This window comes from Cryptomeria japonica, chromosome 7 (assembly GCF_030272615.1).
Source record: "Cryptomeria japonica chromosome 7, Sugi_1.0, whole genome shotgun sequence".
NCBI lineage: Eukaryota > Viridiplantae > Streptophyta > Pinopsida > Cupressales > Cupressaceae > Cryptomeria > Cryptomeria japonica.
In genome coordinates, this window is record NC_081411.1 from 782,969,740 (window position 1) to 782,987,222 (window position 17,483).

Here is a 17,483-nt window from a genome sequence, read left to right on the forward strand (position 1 = left end):
GTGAGTCTTCCTCTAAGACTAAGAAGAAATCAGGAGATACTTGTAGTTTTTGTGGCAAGGAAGGACATCCCATTTTCCAGTGTTGGAAACATTTAGAGGCTTTAGAGGAAGCCATGCAACAATATCACATCTCCTCACCTTAGGCATCTTCTCCTTCCACAGGGAGGTCATGTTGTCACTGCTCGATCTTTGACCTATGGGTCCACATGGATACTTGATTTTGGTGCTTCTCACCATATGACTCACACTTAGCAGTTAGTTACTTCCCTTGCCTCTCATGGTACTTCACAGATTGGATGGGGTAACTCAGTTCAGATTTCCGTCTTGGGTTTAGGTTCTATCTTATTGGATGGGGGTACTCTACAAGATGTTTTAGTTGTTCCTGACATCTCAACAAACTTCCTATCCATTTATCAGATTTGCCACTCTGGCTCTGGTAAGACAGTTGAGTTCTCACCACATGATGTGGTTATTCGGGACCTCCATGACTTTGATTTGGTTGTGGCTACTGGGAGTGTGGATACTACATCTCATCTGTACAGATTTCATGGATTTGAGCCCTTTATGTGTGTTGGTTCATCTCTTATAGCACATGTAGATTCAGTGAGTAAGCTTTGGCATGAGCGCTTGGGCCATGTCAATTACAGATATCTTCAGCAGATGAGTACACATGCACTTGTTATTGGGCTCCCACAAATTTCCCGCACTGATGGTGTTTATCATGGTTGTGTGCTTAGAAAGAATCATAGAGATCCCTTTCCGAAGGGAAGAGCCCCTCATGATTTGGCACCCTTGGAGTTGATTCACAGTGATCTCATGTCATTTCCCACTCCTTCTTTTTCTGGGGCCAAGTATGTGCTCACTTTTATTGATGAGTTCTCTAGACGCACATTGGTGTACTTTCTTAAGTACAAGTCTGATGTCTTTGATTCATTTCAAATCTTCAAGACATTTGTTGAGAAGCAGTCAATTTGTTCTATTTAGCAAATACATACAGATAATGAGGGGAAGTATGTGAATTAGGCTTTCATAGATTTTTGCACTGAGCATGGTTTGCAGCATCAGTTTACTATTTCCTACACCCCTCAGCAGAATGGTGTTGTTGAGTGTAAGAATAGAACCTTACGGGAGATGGCGAATTGTATGATTCAGTCTGGGTCCATTGATTCATCTTTTTGGGTTGAGGTAGTCAATTGTACCAACTATATTTAGAATCGGATGCCTCACAAGGCTATTCGACATATGACTCCTAAGGAGGCTTGGTCTCATAACAAGCCTAATGTTCCCTATTATCTTTTTACACTTAAGATAACATTAGGTGCACAATAATTAATTATTTTGTTAATTATTATGTGCAAGCCTAGGTTTTCCCTTTTAGGGTTTCTTGTCTTATTAGAGGTTATTTTTCTTTTCTTTGTATCATTATGACACTACACATTTTGGTGAATATTGAGCTCTCCTCTTTTGAGCATATATTTTCCTGTGTTTTATTCTGTAGATTGTTATTGCTTTCATTACTTCTCCTTGTGACATATTGTTTATCTTCTAGAAGATCTTTAGGCTCCTATGGTGTTGTGTTTCTCAACTCCAACATGGTATCAGAGCTCAGATCTACAGCCATCTATTCCTATTTTTGAGAATTTTTGTAGTGCAAGCAGATCTGGTGTTTCAGGCAATTTTTTTTTGTGAGCTCTTTGGACATAAACGGACCTCACCATCATGCTCAGAAGGCCCAAAAACCCCTATAGTCACATAAAATTTGTCTATTTTTGACTCCTGAGCATCTCGATGATTTTTTTCTCCAAAACTAGGTCGTACGACTTTGGCATGCAAATTGAGAAATTTTGTTTTGCCTTTTTATGGCATGTAGGCTGGATTTTTTATTTTTATTTTTAAAAATCACAAAAAAATCAAAAAAATCAAAAGGTCGAAAGAGGTGAAAAACATCAAATGGAAAGTTTTTAAAAATATTTTGATTTTTTTGGGGGTTAGTTTTTTCACAGTACCGGACTTGACAGTCCGACCGCCGTACAACCTGCCAGACATGTTAGTCCGGCCCCTGTGGCCCCGCCGGCCATTCCAGATTCCCCGCCGACAACCCTCTATGGCCCCTACCAGCCCCTCTGACCCCCATCACTAGCTACCACCTACGGCCCCCCACTAGGCACTCCGGCCCCCGTCGGCCCTCCGACACCGGCTACCAACACCGGCCCCCACCACCGGCTACCACCTGTGGCCCCCACCACCACTCTAGCCCTCATCGGCCCTTCGGCACTACCTGCCAACACTGCCCACCACCTCGCCACCACTCTGGCACTACCTGCCAACTCTGGCCACTGCCACCGATAACCTCTACCACCTTCACCTAGCCCGATTTCACCACCGCCGCTCTCCAGCCTCCTCCTCCTGCCTTCTCCACTCTCTAGCTCTTTTTGAGAGGGGGTTGTTCTTTTGCGTTTATCTTGCACATCTGGAGTCAGATTTTGGCAAACGAATAGGCGTCAAAAAGCTAGTTTTGAGCTGGACGTCATGAAGTTGGATTTTTTCCCGCACCTTCTGTTTTACTATACTTTTTTCCAATCAAAGTCGGGCTTCTTTTCTACACTTCTGGGGCTGTAGAATGGCCAAACGAACTCTGTTTTTAAAAAATGAATAGGCATTGGAAAGCTCTCAGTATGTCCTATTAAGACTAGTGATCATTTTTCTTAGACGTTTCATCAGGTACATGAGATATCAGTTTGAATTTTTTTGGCTTATGCACTACTTCCTTCTCGTCAATATGTACTAGGGTTTGGGTTTATCTATTGTGGGTGGTGTTTTTTCTTGCTTTCTATCATTTATATCAGAAATCACAAACACCAAAACTCTCAAAATGAACAAACCCTTCTACATCTTCTGTCTAGTCTAAAAGATCACATAATAAAAAAAACCAACAAGCAGGTGTAGGTGCAGGTATAAAGTTTTTTCTCATGGCCAAACCTTCAAGTTAGTTGTTGACTTCACACAACTATCACACCTGGAAGCCCCACATCATGAGGCTCCTCAGGGCACGAGGGTTGTGGTCTTGTTTGGATGAGGTTCAGCCAGTTTTGCAGTGTCCTTATGAGCTTCTTCAACATAGGAACAAGATGGATGAGGCTATGGGTTTTCTCTCCTTGCATGTCTTCGATAGTCTTCTATTTCACCTTGATGAGTTGCTCACTCCTCGCTATATGTGGTTAAAGTTTAAGTCTCTCTTCGGGAGGGTCAATGAGATTCAAGCATTGCAGATTGAGGCCAAGTTGGATTCTTTGTCACCCAATTCCTTCCCACCATTGAGGATTTATTGAACAAGTTCAAGACTATCTGATCTATTCTTGAGGGATGTGGCAAGATCAAGATAGACACAAAGTGCATTCATTTGATTATTTCGAAGCTTCGGGGTCATTTTCAGTTTTTTGCCTCTACTTTCTACACCACCATGGATGGCTTGGGTGCTCATTTCACCATGCCTACCTTTGATGTCTTTTGTGAGCACTTGTCTCATGAGTAGTCTCATCTTTCTCACCTGGATATGCTTTCAGGATCCAAGAACAAAGCATTGGTTGCTCAGTCCCCTAAGGAGAAACAAAAGCTGAAAACAAAGCCGAAGAAGCCTTTTGCAGGTAGTGAGAATCCCTCCAAGCCTGCTCACAAGTCTGAATCTAAACCACCATTTCCTCCCAAGCATGGGAAATCTTCACAGTTCAGTGAGTCTTCCTCCAAGACTAAGAAAAAATCAGGAGATACTTGCAGTTTTTGTGGCAAGGAAGGACATCCCATTTCCCAGTGTTGGAAACGTTTAGAGGCTTTAGAGGAAGCCATGCAGCAGCATCACATCTCCTCACCTTAGGCATCTTCTCCTTCCACAGGGAAAGGTCATTCTCTCACTGCTCGATCTTTGACCTATGGATCCACATGGATACTTGATTCTGGTGCTTCTCACCATATGACTCACACTCAGCAGTTGGTTACTTCCCTTGCGTCTTGTCGTACTTCACAGATTGTATGGGGTGACTCAGTTCAGCTTTCCATCTTGGGTTTAGGTTCTATCTCATTGGATGGGGGTACTTTGCAAGATGTTCTAGTTGTTCCTGACATCTCGACGAACCTCCTATCCATTTATCAGATTTGCTACTCTGGCTCTGGTAAGACAATTGAGTTCTCAGCACATAATGTGGTTATTCAGGACGTCCATGACTTTGATTTGGTTGTGGCTACTGGGAGTGTGGATACTGCATCTCGTATGTACAGATTTGATGGATTTGAGCCCTCTGTGGGTGTTGGTTCATCTCTTATAGCACATGCAGATTCAGTGAGTAAGCTTTGACATGAGTGCTTGGGCCATGTCAATTACAGATATCTTTAGTAGATGAGTACACATACACTTGTTATTGGGCTCCCACAGATTTCTTGCACTGATGGTGTTTGTCATGGTTGTGTGCTTTGAAAGAATCATAGAGATCCCTTTCTGAAGGGAAGAGCCCCTCATGCTTTGGCACCCTGGGAGTTGATTCATAGTGATCTCATGTCATTTCCCACTCCTTTTTCTAGGGCCAAGTATGTGCTCACTTTAATTGATGAGTTCTCTAGATGCACATGTGTGTACTTTCTTAAGTACAAGTCTGATGTCTTTGATTCATTTTAAATCTTCAAGACATTTGTTGAGAAGTAGTGAGGTTGTTCTATTCAGCGGATAAGTACAAATAATTGGGTGGAGTATGTGAATTAGGCTTTCAGAGATTTTTGCACTGAGCATGGTTTGCAGCATCAGTTTACTGTTCCCTACACCCCTCAACAGAATGGTGTTGTTGAGCGTAAGAATAGAACCTTATGAAAGATGGCAAATTGTATGATTTAGTACAGGTCCATGGATTTATCTTTTTGGGTTGAGGTAGTCAATTGTAGCAACTATATTTAGAATCAGATGCCTCACCAGGCTATTCGACATATGACTCCAGAGGAGGCTTGGTCTCATAACAAGCCTAATGTTTCATTTTTTCGGGTGTTTGGCAGTGAGGCATGGGTTTTTATTCTTGATGCTAAGAGGAAAGCCATGGAGCCAAAGAGCTGACCACTCATTTTTGTTGGCTACTGTGAGGATGTTAAGGCATACAGGTTGTTTCATCCTAATTCTAGAGGTCTTGTTTTGATGGGATGTTCAGTTTCATGAGCGCTTTCCCACAGTGGATACCCCGACTCCAGTGTCTCCTCCTCTGCTTACTCCTTCCATTGCATCTCTTAAGGATCTTTTTGAAGATGATTTTTATGATGGTGCTGATGATCCACCATCCCCACCTCCACCTGCTCCACTTCAGATGCCCATGTGGGCTCACTTTACTATTGAGGTGGTGGGTCCTCTCGTCGGTGTTTCTTCAGATACTTGTCGAACCCGTTCTCATACTATGGGTTCTAGTCTTTTGAGTCATGCTATTTCAGATGATCCTCAAAAGTTTTTAGAGGCTACTGATCATCCTAAGTGGGATTGTGCTATGGAGGAGGAGTATTCTTCTTTGATGAGGAATCATACTTGGGATCTTTGTCCTCTTCCTAAGCGCAAACAAATGGTTAGGTGTCATTGGTTGTATCGCACTAAGTATGCTGCCGATGGTTCCATTGATAAGTACAAAGCACGTCTTGTTGCAAAGGGTTTCTCACAAGTTTAGAGTATTGATTACTCCAAGACCTTTTCCCCTGTCACCAAGATGAACTCCATTCACTTTGTACTGTCTCTTGTAGCTTCTCGTGGTTGGCTTGTTTTTCAAATGGATGTGAAGAGTGCCTTCCTACATGGGGATCTACAGGAGGAAATCTACATTGAGCAACCTCAGGGGTTTGAGCAAGGTAGTTCTTTGGTTTGTAAACTTCGACGTTCCTTGTATGGTCTCAAATAGGGCCCTCGGGCCTGGTATGAGAAGATGGATTCTTTCTTGCTCTCCACTGGGTTCACCTATAGTCATTTTGATCACATAGCGTACAATCAACTTCTTGAGGGTGAGATCCCGATTCTTGTGCTATATGTTGATGATCTCCTCATCACCGGCAGCTCATCCTCTATGATTCAGCATACTTAGGGAGCCTTGATGGATCAATTTGAGATGATATATCTTAGTCTTTTGCACTATTTCCTTTGTCTTCAGGTGATTCAGTCTTCTGATGTGATCTACATTTACCAGCAGAAGTATGCTCTTGACATGCTTCAATGCTTCGGCATGATTGATTGCAAGCCTGCTCCCACTCCATTTCAGTCAGGGGTTGTTCTGACCACCGCTTGCCCCACTCCTTCAGTAGATTCTACACTTTATAGGTAGTTGGTTGGCAGTTTGTTGTACTTGACTCACACCCTTCTTGATGTTTCCTTTGTGGTTGGCCTTGTCTCTTGATTCTCCCATGATCCTCATGAGAGTCATTGGCAAGCAGCCAAATGTATTATGCAGTACTTTCAAGGCTCTAGTTCTCATGGCATTCACTATACATCAGGGAACCCTGACATTGTTGGCTACACTGACTCAAATTGGGCTGGTGATGTTATTGATCGGAAGTCTACTTTTAGCTTTGTTTTCTGTCTTGGCTCTGGTCCTATCACATGTTCTTGCAAGAAGCAGACTGCTCATGCAGATTGTTATTTCTTTCATTGCCTCTCCTTGTGATAGATTGTTTAGCTTGTAGAAGATCTTTAGGCTCCTGTGGTGTTGTGTTTCTCAACTCCAACATCTTCCACTTCTAGAAAACATACATTTGTAGTAGGACTAGAGATAGTGGGAGCCTTAATGACCTCAATACTTCCTTTTTTTCCATATCTAATGAAGTAATTATGTTCAATGTTATAATAGTTTACTTCCTAAATCTTGTACCTATATTTTATAAACTTCTACTATTTCTTTTCTTAGTTAATTATAAGAATAGTTTATCTATATATTATTACTCATTAATGTATCCCATTTGCGTGAAAATTCAATAATGATTATGCCCATTTAAGAAGTGTTTATTTGGGTATGTTCAAACAATTATACCTCAATACCATTCACAATTCCCACCACATTCACCTCTAAAATACATGAAAATCTATTTGGTGTATGATTTAAACTCTCAATCCTAGATTATTCAAAATAGTAAGGGGCATAGAATTACTTGAAGCACTAGAGTCTAATATGCAACTATGGAAAGCCAATTATTAATTAGCAATATGGTGTTGTAAGGAGTATAACTATATGGTTTCCTCCTTTTCTTTATGATTTATTTGTAATTATTTGTATAATTTATTTATAACTACTCTTATAATATAACCCAGGATTTCAATTATTAAATATTAACTAATTACAATATATTATCTCTGATATGATCAAACTAAAAAATATATAATTTTTTTTTATTTTTATTGTTATTAATCAACTTAAAAAAAACATTACAAGTATTACGTCCTTCCATGCCAATGCTCATTGTCTTCCTCCCACCACCTCGTGGAATGATACATTTTATATTTTCAAATCTGCATATAAATTTTATCTTCTACTTTAAAAAATATCACAAATACTATTTCTTCACATACCAATAGTTCCATTCTTCCTCCCCTAATCTCCGGGCAGGCATAAAAACTATATTTTATAATCATTAAATAAATTTAGTCTTTTACTAATTAGAAGACAAAAGAGAAAACAATGTGAGTGGCCTTTTGGTCCTTTGCATATTGAAATTTGGTTCATTTCAAGTTAGACAATCATGCAAAGCATAAAAGTCATTCTTAAAAGATATACTTTTCCAATGAATAAGATTAGATAGTAGCAAGAAAAATAAATAGTAGAGATTCCATATAAAATATGGTCTAGGATGATAGATTGAAATTGTTTGGCTAAATCTAGATGCAACAAAAAATTGTTGGAATTGTAGAATTTTGTAGCTATCCTTGTAAAATAAAATAGATCTAGCAAAAAAGAAAGAAGCAAAACTTGCAGAAGAAAAAATAGAAGAACAAATGAAAGCAATTAAATCATTTTTATTATTACAAATCTGTATAAATTACAAATGATATATAGATCACAGGAGTAGAAATTATGCATGAGATGCATGAAATTTCTGAAGATGTGAAAGACTTTAACTAAAATTATGAGGTAGACGCTGAGTTAGAACTCTTTAGTTATGTTACATGCACAACTCATATGTAACATTTGTTCTCCGTAAATCATAGCTAGAACATAAAGTTTACTGTGCGCTAACACCCCCCCTTAAGTTTAACTAAGGAGAGATATCGGTCCTTGTAATAATGCCTGATTAGGAACCCAATTACAAAGAAGAAAGGAGAAAACTCCTAACCATTTATTCAAACTAAAGAAGAAAGCTACAATAGTCGATGAAGAAGAAGAACTGGAAATGAATTCACATTGTGACATGATTGTACAAAATCATAGAAACAATTGCATGAGTACCTCTAGGATACATTGAAAATGCAGTTGTACATATTCTGCATTGTTCAAATTGATGAACAGATAGGTGCACGGTCTCTGAATACAAAAACTGATCATTTGAAGAAGATATGAATCTACAGAAATATGCTCCAACCTGAAGAACTGCAAAGATGACCTCCGGTTGGGATGATGCCATTGTATATCCATTGCTCAATAATGTCCCACTAGAAAGAAAGTCTAGAAGCACTCGGGGATGCGAATCTAGAATCTCATGTAGTCAGGAACCCTACTAGAAATAATCTCTAGGAGCAAACAAAGTTGCAACATTGGAATCTCATGTAGACAAGAATTTAGAACAAAAGAACATTTTTGGTTGTCAATTGGAGGAAGAGTGCATAGCAACTTTATCTTCTATTTATTTGGGAAACTTATTGAAAGAAACCCATACTAGATGCTTTAAGCAAAAAAAACCCCATACAAATTTTCTAAAAGTTCAATTTTTACAAAGCCCCAAATTTTCTAGATCTTTGTCATGCAGTGCTTGCAAAGCATGTACAAGTTTTAAAGAATCAATATAGGAAGAAAAAAACAAGGAGCATGCAAAAATTAGGGGAAGAATATGCATGCATCTAGAAATAGAGGTCTACGTCAGCTTCCATGACGATGGTAATATTCAAAAATCTGCGTGTTGCTTCTTCTTTCTAGCAATCTAGCTCTGATACCATGTAGAATTTTGTATCTATCCCTGCAAAATAAAATAGATCTAGCAAAAATAAAGAAGCAAAACTTCCAGGAGAAAAATTAGAAGAACAAATGAAAGCAATTTAATCATTTTCATTATTACAAATCTGTATGAATTACAATTAATATATATATCATAGGACTCTTTAGTTAGCTTACATGCACAACTCATATGTAACGTTTATTCTCCGTAAATCACGGCTAGAACATAAAGTTTATTGTGTGCTAACAAGAATTTGGCTAAATCTAGATTCAACAATAAATTGTTGGAAGCATTCTTGAATTGTGGATTTCAACATCTATTACATATTGATACAAATTGTTTGTCTATAATTAAATAAATCTACAATTTATATTCTCCATAAAAAATATATTCTAAAATATTGATGACAAACATTGTTATTTGTCTACTTTACTGGAATTGATTGCTTTATCACATAGGAAATTAAAAAAATTTAAAATCTATTAGTGTCATAAACTAACAATTATTTGCCTACTTAACTCTAATTGACAGTAGAAAAAAAAACAATAGGAATTATGTAAAAAAATATGGTCTTACACCTGTGGTACAATTTTGGGGATGATGGTTTGGAATTGCTTGGACTGAATAGATGCAACAATAACTTCTTGTATTAGATGTGGCAAACTTTTTCAGAACATTATGACAAGTTGTTGTCAACATCTATTACATGTTGAGACAAACTCTTTGTCTACATATAAAAAAATCAACAATTTGTACTGTCCAGGAAAAACACATTGTAAAACATTGATCACAAAAATTGTTACTTTTAATGTGTGTTTCAAAATATATTACTGTATTATAAACTGACATCTACTTTACTGAAATTGATTGCTTTACCACACAGCAGGGAAAAAGAAAAGCAGAAAGTGAATAAAGGATGTGGTTTTACACATGTCGTACAATTCTAGGGATAATGTGTTAGAATTGTTTGGAGTGAATTAAAATAGATGCAACACAAAGCTCCGAACTTTTCGGTATTCTAACCTGTGATATTGGATATCGCGGCATGTCCCCATCATCATTTGCCAACAGTCACTTATTCAAGGATGATGGATTTTGTTAATTTAGGCAAACGATCCAGGATTATGTGATAGTCGTTTTGAAATATTTAGTTGTATTTCACATTAATGGTGTTTAAATATGACAATACAAGTATATTTAAATTTTATTATCATCATATTTTTTAAATAGTTTTTTATATACTAATGAAAGTCAAAAATCTTTTGTTATTGCAATATTAAAAATTTGGTTTGATTATTCTCTTTTTCTTTTCTCAATAACAAGTTAAAGCCAAAATATATTTAAAAGTGAAGAAAATATACACTAAAGTCATGGAACAAAAAAATCTCAATGATAGGGGATGAATGAATCTTTTAGGGGGCAACACAAAATATCAACAAAATATGACCCAAAGGGTCATATAATGCTAACTGATTTTTATAGATAAAAACCCCAACTGAGACGGAAGCCTTAAGAGGTATTATCAATAAAACCAATGAAAAAAGGCCATCAACAAAGACAAAAATAGAACTCAACTGAACTGAAACAAAGACGGGGAACCTTGGAATGTTATAATATTATATAAGTATTGAAATGTTATAATATTATATTTTAAAATAGTAATTATTTGTTTACAATTTTATGAGGATTCTCATCTAGTTATAGTATACTTAAAAACTAAAACACAAATGATATATACTTATAAAAAGCTAAAAATATAAAATATCTCAAAAAAAATTGTTTTTTTTAAAAATAAATGAAACTTTTCTAAAGAAAAACTTTTAACTAAATAATAATATCACTTTCAAATAAAATAATCTTAAAATTGAATAACATAACTCTTTAGTTAACACAGAAACTAATCTTAAAATTTGAATTTGGAAGTGCAAATCAGGGAAGGTAACGGCATGATTCCTAGAGGGAATGTGGGGGAGAAGAAGGTTTATGGACCTGTATACAGTCAGAATGGTATTTGTCTTGAGGGTGTTCAAAATTTTGAATCCTCGACTATCAAGGACTTTGTTCCCTTGTTCCAAGCTCAGGCATGTGATACAACAATTAGAGGGCAAGATTTTTCTTGAGGTAATCATTCTAAAGGCAATTCTCGGAATGATTCTAATCTGAAATATGTGGCAACTGGGTCCTTAGCAAGGAATGTACAATATGAGCTTACATAGGAAGATTTGAAGTGGGTGCATATTCTTGGAGTTAATATTGAGAAAAAAATAACTTTTCTTCCTATTTAAAGTCTCTTCAACTCAGCCGAAGGTGATTTTTCTATTCCTATCTCAGACCATTTTATAGATTAATCAGTTTCCCTGATGGAAATGTCCCTGGTTGGTAAATTTTTGGGCTCCTGCCCTTCTAGTGGTGTGGTTTGTGCCTATGCTACGAGTAAATGGTGCCTAAAAGGCCAAGAAAATATCTCGATGATGGCCAAAGGTCTCTTCCAACTTTCACTCTCTTTTTAGGAGGATTTAAGATCCATTCTATGTGAGGGTCCCTAGATTATAAGTAAGCCTACTCTTTCCTTGAAGAAATGGGAGTCGATGTTTGTTGTTTTTGATTATTACTTTCACTCAGCACCAATTTGGGTTCATGTACCTAGCCTCCCTATGGAGTTTTGAGTAGAAGAAGTATTCAAGGGCATTACAAGCTCCTTCGATTAGTTTTTGTCGATGCATGACCTTATTGCTTCTAGGAGGAGATTGGTGTTTTCTTGCATTTTTATCAATGAGGAACATATGATTATTCTTCCCCCATCCATCTTGATTAAGTCTAAGTTGGGTGTCTAGAACGAAAAGGTGAACTTTGAATCTCATCCATTTGCTTGTTTTTATTTTAAGAGCCTGGTCACCTAGCCAAGAATTGTCCTTCTAAGACCTAGGCTAAAAATACTATAAGCAGGGATGGGAGATCTGTGGCTGGAAGAAAAGACAAGAAGGTTTCTAAGGATTTAGTGGCATCTATTTCTCCCCATGGTTCAAATGGTATAGGTCTAGTGTTGACTTCAAAGATCTCTTTTCGTTTGAATGGATCTCTAAGCAACTGTAACAATGGGTTTTTTAATGATGATAACAAAGCTATTTCTAGTCTCCCTTTGTAGTTTGACCAAGGGATGAGTTTCTCAGTGGATGAACCTATGCATTCAAACTTGGAAATTTCTCAAGAATTTTAGAGGAATGCCTCGTCCTATTTATTGTCCCCTATGTGTGAAGACCTCAACAATCAAGATATTTTTTCATGCAATCCCCTGACTGGTACCTTTGTTCCTAAGAAATTTTGGAAGGAGGAACTTCCTCCTCTTAAAGGCAAACGTGAGAGTGATTCTTTTTCCTTGAAGAATGAATTGAATGTTGGTAATGGGGTAGAGATCCTCCATATGGAAACCCTGCAAATGCAACACGTGGTAGGCTAGTTTATAAGCGAGTCACTTCAACTTGAAATTTTGCCAATGGGATGGGACTACACCAAGTAGAGGATTTTCAGAGATTATGAGAAGAAAAACAAAACAAGTAGCTCAAAAGTTAGCCCAGCTGACATGTGGCTTATTGACGGAACAAAAATTGAAGGTCAAGTGGTGTCCATAAAAAGGAAAGATAGAATGGTCTGAAGGGGGTAGTTGTATATTTTTAATCTACAACTTCTAGTGACTCAAAGTGGATTTCTAGTCATATTTAAAAAATGGGATTTAAGAAAGGCCTTAGAGATGAGAGAGGGAAGATTGCAAGGGCAGCCATTCTTTGGTTGTGGGTTGCGATTGTGCCTGGAGATACCCAAAATCTTGATCCAAATCAATCATGTCTTTGAAAGATACCTCATTCAACATTACAAAAGCCATCTCCAGGTGGAAATTCAGATGCGCTGAAGGATGGATGATGCTCTCAAAATTAGTATAATTTGGGGTGGATCCGAGAGTCTGAAAAAGAGACTGATCTCGCTGGCAATGCTCCTGAAATTTCATTATTTGTTCCTCAGATGCCACTGAGCCATTAGGAAGGAAAGGGGAGGGCAATCCCAATTGCATGAATTTCTCGAACTACTTCTTGATGTGATTTGAAGTGGTTGTTAGTGCACCTAAACATTCCTTTGCATCCAAGGCTACTTTGTGACAATTTATGAGTTCACTAGCTTTTCAAGTAGCTAATCGACGATCTTCAATGCCTCTTGCGATTAGAACATTATCAGGGGCTCTGTACAATTTCTTGATCAACATTTTGGCCTTTGATACTTTTGGTGCAATGGCTTGCTGGGGTGATTCAACGGCATTCTCCACCTCAGCTTCTAACCTCTGAGCATCTGCAATAAATTTAAGAGAGGTGGAGAGACAAGATGACTACTTTGATCTTTTCGCAATACGAGACATGCAACTATTGCAATACTGGGATGAAATCGACCTGACTAGCAGTTATGGCCCTTGCATCCTAGAACAAGCTAATTTGCACTTCTTTTTCTAATGCATCCATCATTAGTTCTTCAATTTATTTTCTGTGTTGAAGAATCACTGGTATGAAGAACTTATTATGGAGAGTCTCTCTTGGAGAGTCTTTTCCATTTCTACTCCCTTTTTCTACTCTTTTTCAAGTGCATTTTGAGCTTCATGAAGCTCTTTTTCAAATTGAGTTCGCTCATGCAAGAGCTCCTACTGCATTTTCTCTTGAAGGCTCACAGAGGTAGCATTTTCCTAGTTCACCCTAGAGAGTTCTTTAAGTTTATCATGAAGTTGATGCTCTGGCAACTCCTTAGCATGTTTTTCCTCGGCCAGTTACACTTGAAACTTGCTGCATTCTCGCCAAGACATGTTTCTTATGTGATCGCACTTTGTAAATTCTCTTGGATCTTAGTTACATCTGGAATATTTTCCTTTATTTGTGCAGGCTCCTAATCTTTTGCTTGCAGTCTAGTGGATAGATCCTCACTCTCTTTTTGAACATTTTCTATTTGAGTTGTCAGCCTACTAATTTCTTCTTGAAGTTTGATCTCCTCTGCTTGATGGCAGTCATCTTTTATATAATTTTCTTCAAAAGTGGATATTTCCAAGTCTTTCTCCTTTTCTTTTGACTTTAGGAGGTCAACTATGTCCTTCACATTTTTTAATTCGTCCTCCTTCTTTTCATGATGGTGGTTGACCTTCAATAAATTGATGGTTACTGTATATGGTGAAAAATGATGAAAACTATTATAAAACCATAATGATTCAACCACAATAAAAACCTTAATTCTACAACAAAACATTCACCATACACCAATCAAGATACCTAAGAACATGCAAATTATCAAAATAAACAATATTACCATTCACATTTCAAGTAGTGTTTCAATCTCCATTTATTCCTATCTCCATTGATTTTATGTGTGCATAAGAGATCAACAAAGAATGGATTGTGGTTTTGATGCTTGATCACAAGAAAGCTTGATTGCATAAATGTTGATCAACTAATTAGGATTGATAATGAAAGAGGTGTCCTCTTATATAGAAGATTCTTTAAAAAATTTGGGGATAAGATTAAGAGGTGAAAGAAAGAAATGCTCAGCTGGGATTAAAGGGTAGGTAGAGGAAAATTAAAAGATAAATGACATGTGTCATTCAAGGAAAAAGTTAATGAATTAGTTAAATAAATAAATATTTATTTGAATAATAGAGGAAGTGGGATCAATTAAATAAAGAAAATATTTATTTAATCTAGGAAGAGGACAATTTAGATAGTTCTGATACTTAATATAAGCACAGATCCAATAGACAACAAGATGAGAGGGGGGGGTTTGAATCATACAAACTTAATCATCCATAAAAACATCAGATTCAACCTTGGTAACATATATATCAGTCATATAATCAAAACTGTCAAACATATAAACTCAAAAACATATGAACAATATAAACCTCATAACACCAGATTTAACGTGGAAACCCAAATAGGGAAAAACCACTGTGGAATTTCAGACCCACTAAGAAATATACTTTTCTAGAGTATGCTCGGTTAAAAGAAAATCCTGTTAAAGATTACAAACACATTGCTAGAGGTGACTCGGTTAAGGGATTTCCCTTAGATATGTTAGGATCTTCACTTTGTTAGAAGTGACCTTGTCAAAGGATTTCAAAACACTCAATTAGAATGTCACCTTGCTAGAGGATTTACATATAAGACTGCTAAGTCCACTCGGTTAAGAGATTTTCTGTCACTTTCACAAAATAACAGTAATAAAAATCTATCTGCAACTTCACATCTAAAATACTAAAGAAGATTTGTATTTGTTCAATACAATCTAGACATAGAACTAATCTTGTCTATCTGCTAGGCTTCTATACTCTGTTATTCTAACAGGTCTTCAAGCTTCTATGCTCGGTAATCACTATATAGTATCCCTATGCATACACTTGCCTACATACATTGTTTATCAATAGTTTCCTATTTATAAACAATTAGGTAACCACTTAATCTCCTTGATCACATTTCCGATGATCAATCATAGCCATCAGACCTTCAATCTTGTCCAGGTTCAATGCATCTTTTGACCTGAAAATGTTTTACCCCACCTTGGAACTTGCATAATAGTCTTGGAAATTGTGCCAGGGTATTGCGGTTCAATCTGAGCTATAGATCTTCATGTCGACTTTCCATTGCCTTAGATTCATTAACAAACTTCTTCCATAGCTTACCAATCATTCATCCACTCTAGCTCATCAGCTTCCTTCATTAAATACCGCATGTAAACATTTAATGCATTATGTTATAGCTTGGTTACAATTCGATAACAACTCGGTGAATACCACTCGGTAGACATTCTGCATTCATTAACCGATAGCGATAACCTTAGGGTTTACCGACTAGGTTATTTGGTTGATAACATAGTATAGTATTAACCTTTACAATTTACAACATATGTATGATGTTAAAACAATCTAAAACATCATGATCTCATCATTGTCTGACTCAGTAGTAGTTGCCGATTGAATACCTTGTTCATCCCCTTATTCATTATATTCTTTCCTGTGCCTTTCACTGACATCTTTATAATCTTCATATCATACTTCTCAAGATATGGCAACATCATACTGAATTAGAAAATTAATTTCTTGACATCAATGACAAAATAATAATATCAAGATAGTAAAACATCTTTAATCAGTTATATCCATAATCATCAACAACCTTCTCAATATCCTTAAGAAATGCCAACAATCTTTCATTGTCTGTTATAATTCGATATTGCCAACAATCTCCCCCTTTGGCATTGATGGCAAAACCAATTTATTTGACCTTAATAGATTTGGTTTGTTGTGATTCTGAAATGGTAAAATGCTCTCCCCCATACATTAGACTTCTCCTCATTTCTTCAGTCTTCTTTCCAATTTGTAGTCTGCTCAGTTTTCTCTTTGTCTTCTCCCCTGATAGGTCTTCTCCCCTGATAGGTCTTCTCCCCTATATTGGTATTCTCCCCCTTTGACAACAATGCCAAAAAGAAAAGAACTAAAACATAATTTCTTTCTGTAAAAAGTGATTTCCTGTGGTTATGTATCAACTGAGTCTCGGTCATAGCATTTGTCTTACATTCCTATTCCCTTTAATATTCCTGTATTATTTCCAGTATTAATTCTAGTACACTTTTAGAAAACATCCTAAAGTGTATCACTCAACATCAATTTCTAGAAGATATTCAATAGAGTCATCGGATTGATGCTTTCGTCGAACTCGGTCAGTGAGCAGAAGATAGGGGTAGGACCCCTAACTTACTTCTGAGATATTCAAAAGTGTCCTTTGGTAGTGGCTTGGTGAAGATATCTGCTATTTCCTCCTTTGTGCTAACATATTCCAACACCACTTTCTTCTCTTGAGCTTCTTCTCTAAGATAATGATATTTGATAGATATGTGCTTTGTCTTAGAGTGCATAACAGGATTCTTTGAAATATTAATGGCACTAGTATTGTCACAGAATATAGTTACTGGCTCGGTAACTTTCTCATTTATACCTTCCAACAGTTGTTTGATCCATGCAATGTTGGTACAATTCAGTGCTGCACCAACGTATTCAGCTTCTGTTGTTGACTATGAAACACATCCTTATTTCTTGCTAAGCCAACTCACTAGTATTTCTCCTAAAAAGAAAGCTCCACCACTTGTGCTTTTTCTGTCATCAATGTTGCCTGCCCAATCAACATCAGTATAAACTTTTAAATCAAAATCATTTCCTTTCTGATATACTAAGCCATAATCCTCTGTGCTTTTCAAGTATCTAAAAATTCTTTTGATTGCTGTCATGTGTGTTTCCTTAGGATCTGCAGAGAATCTTGCAACTA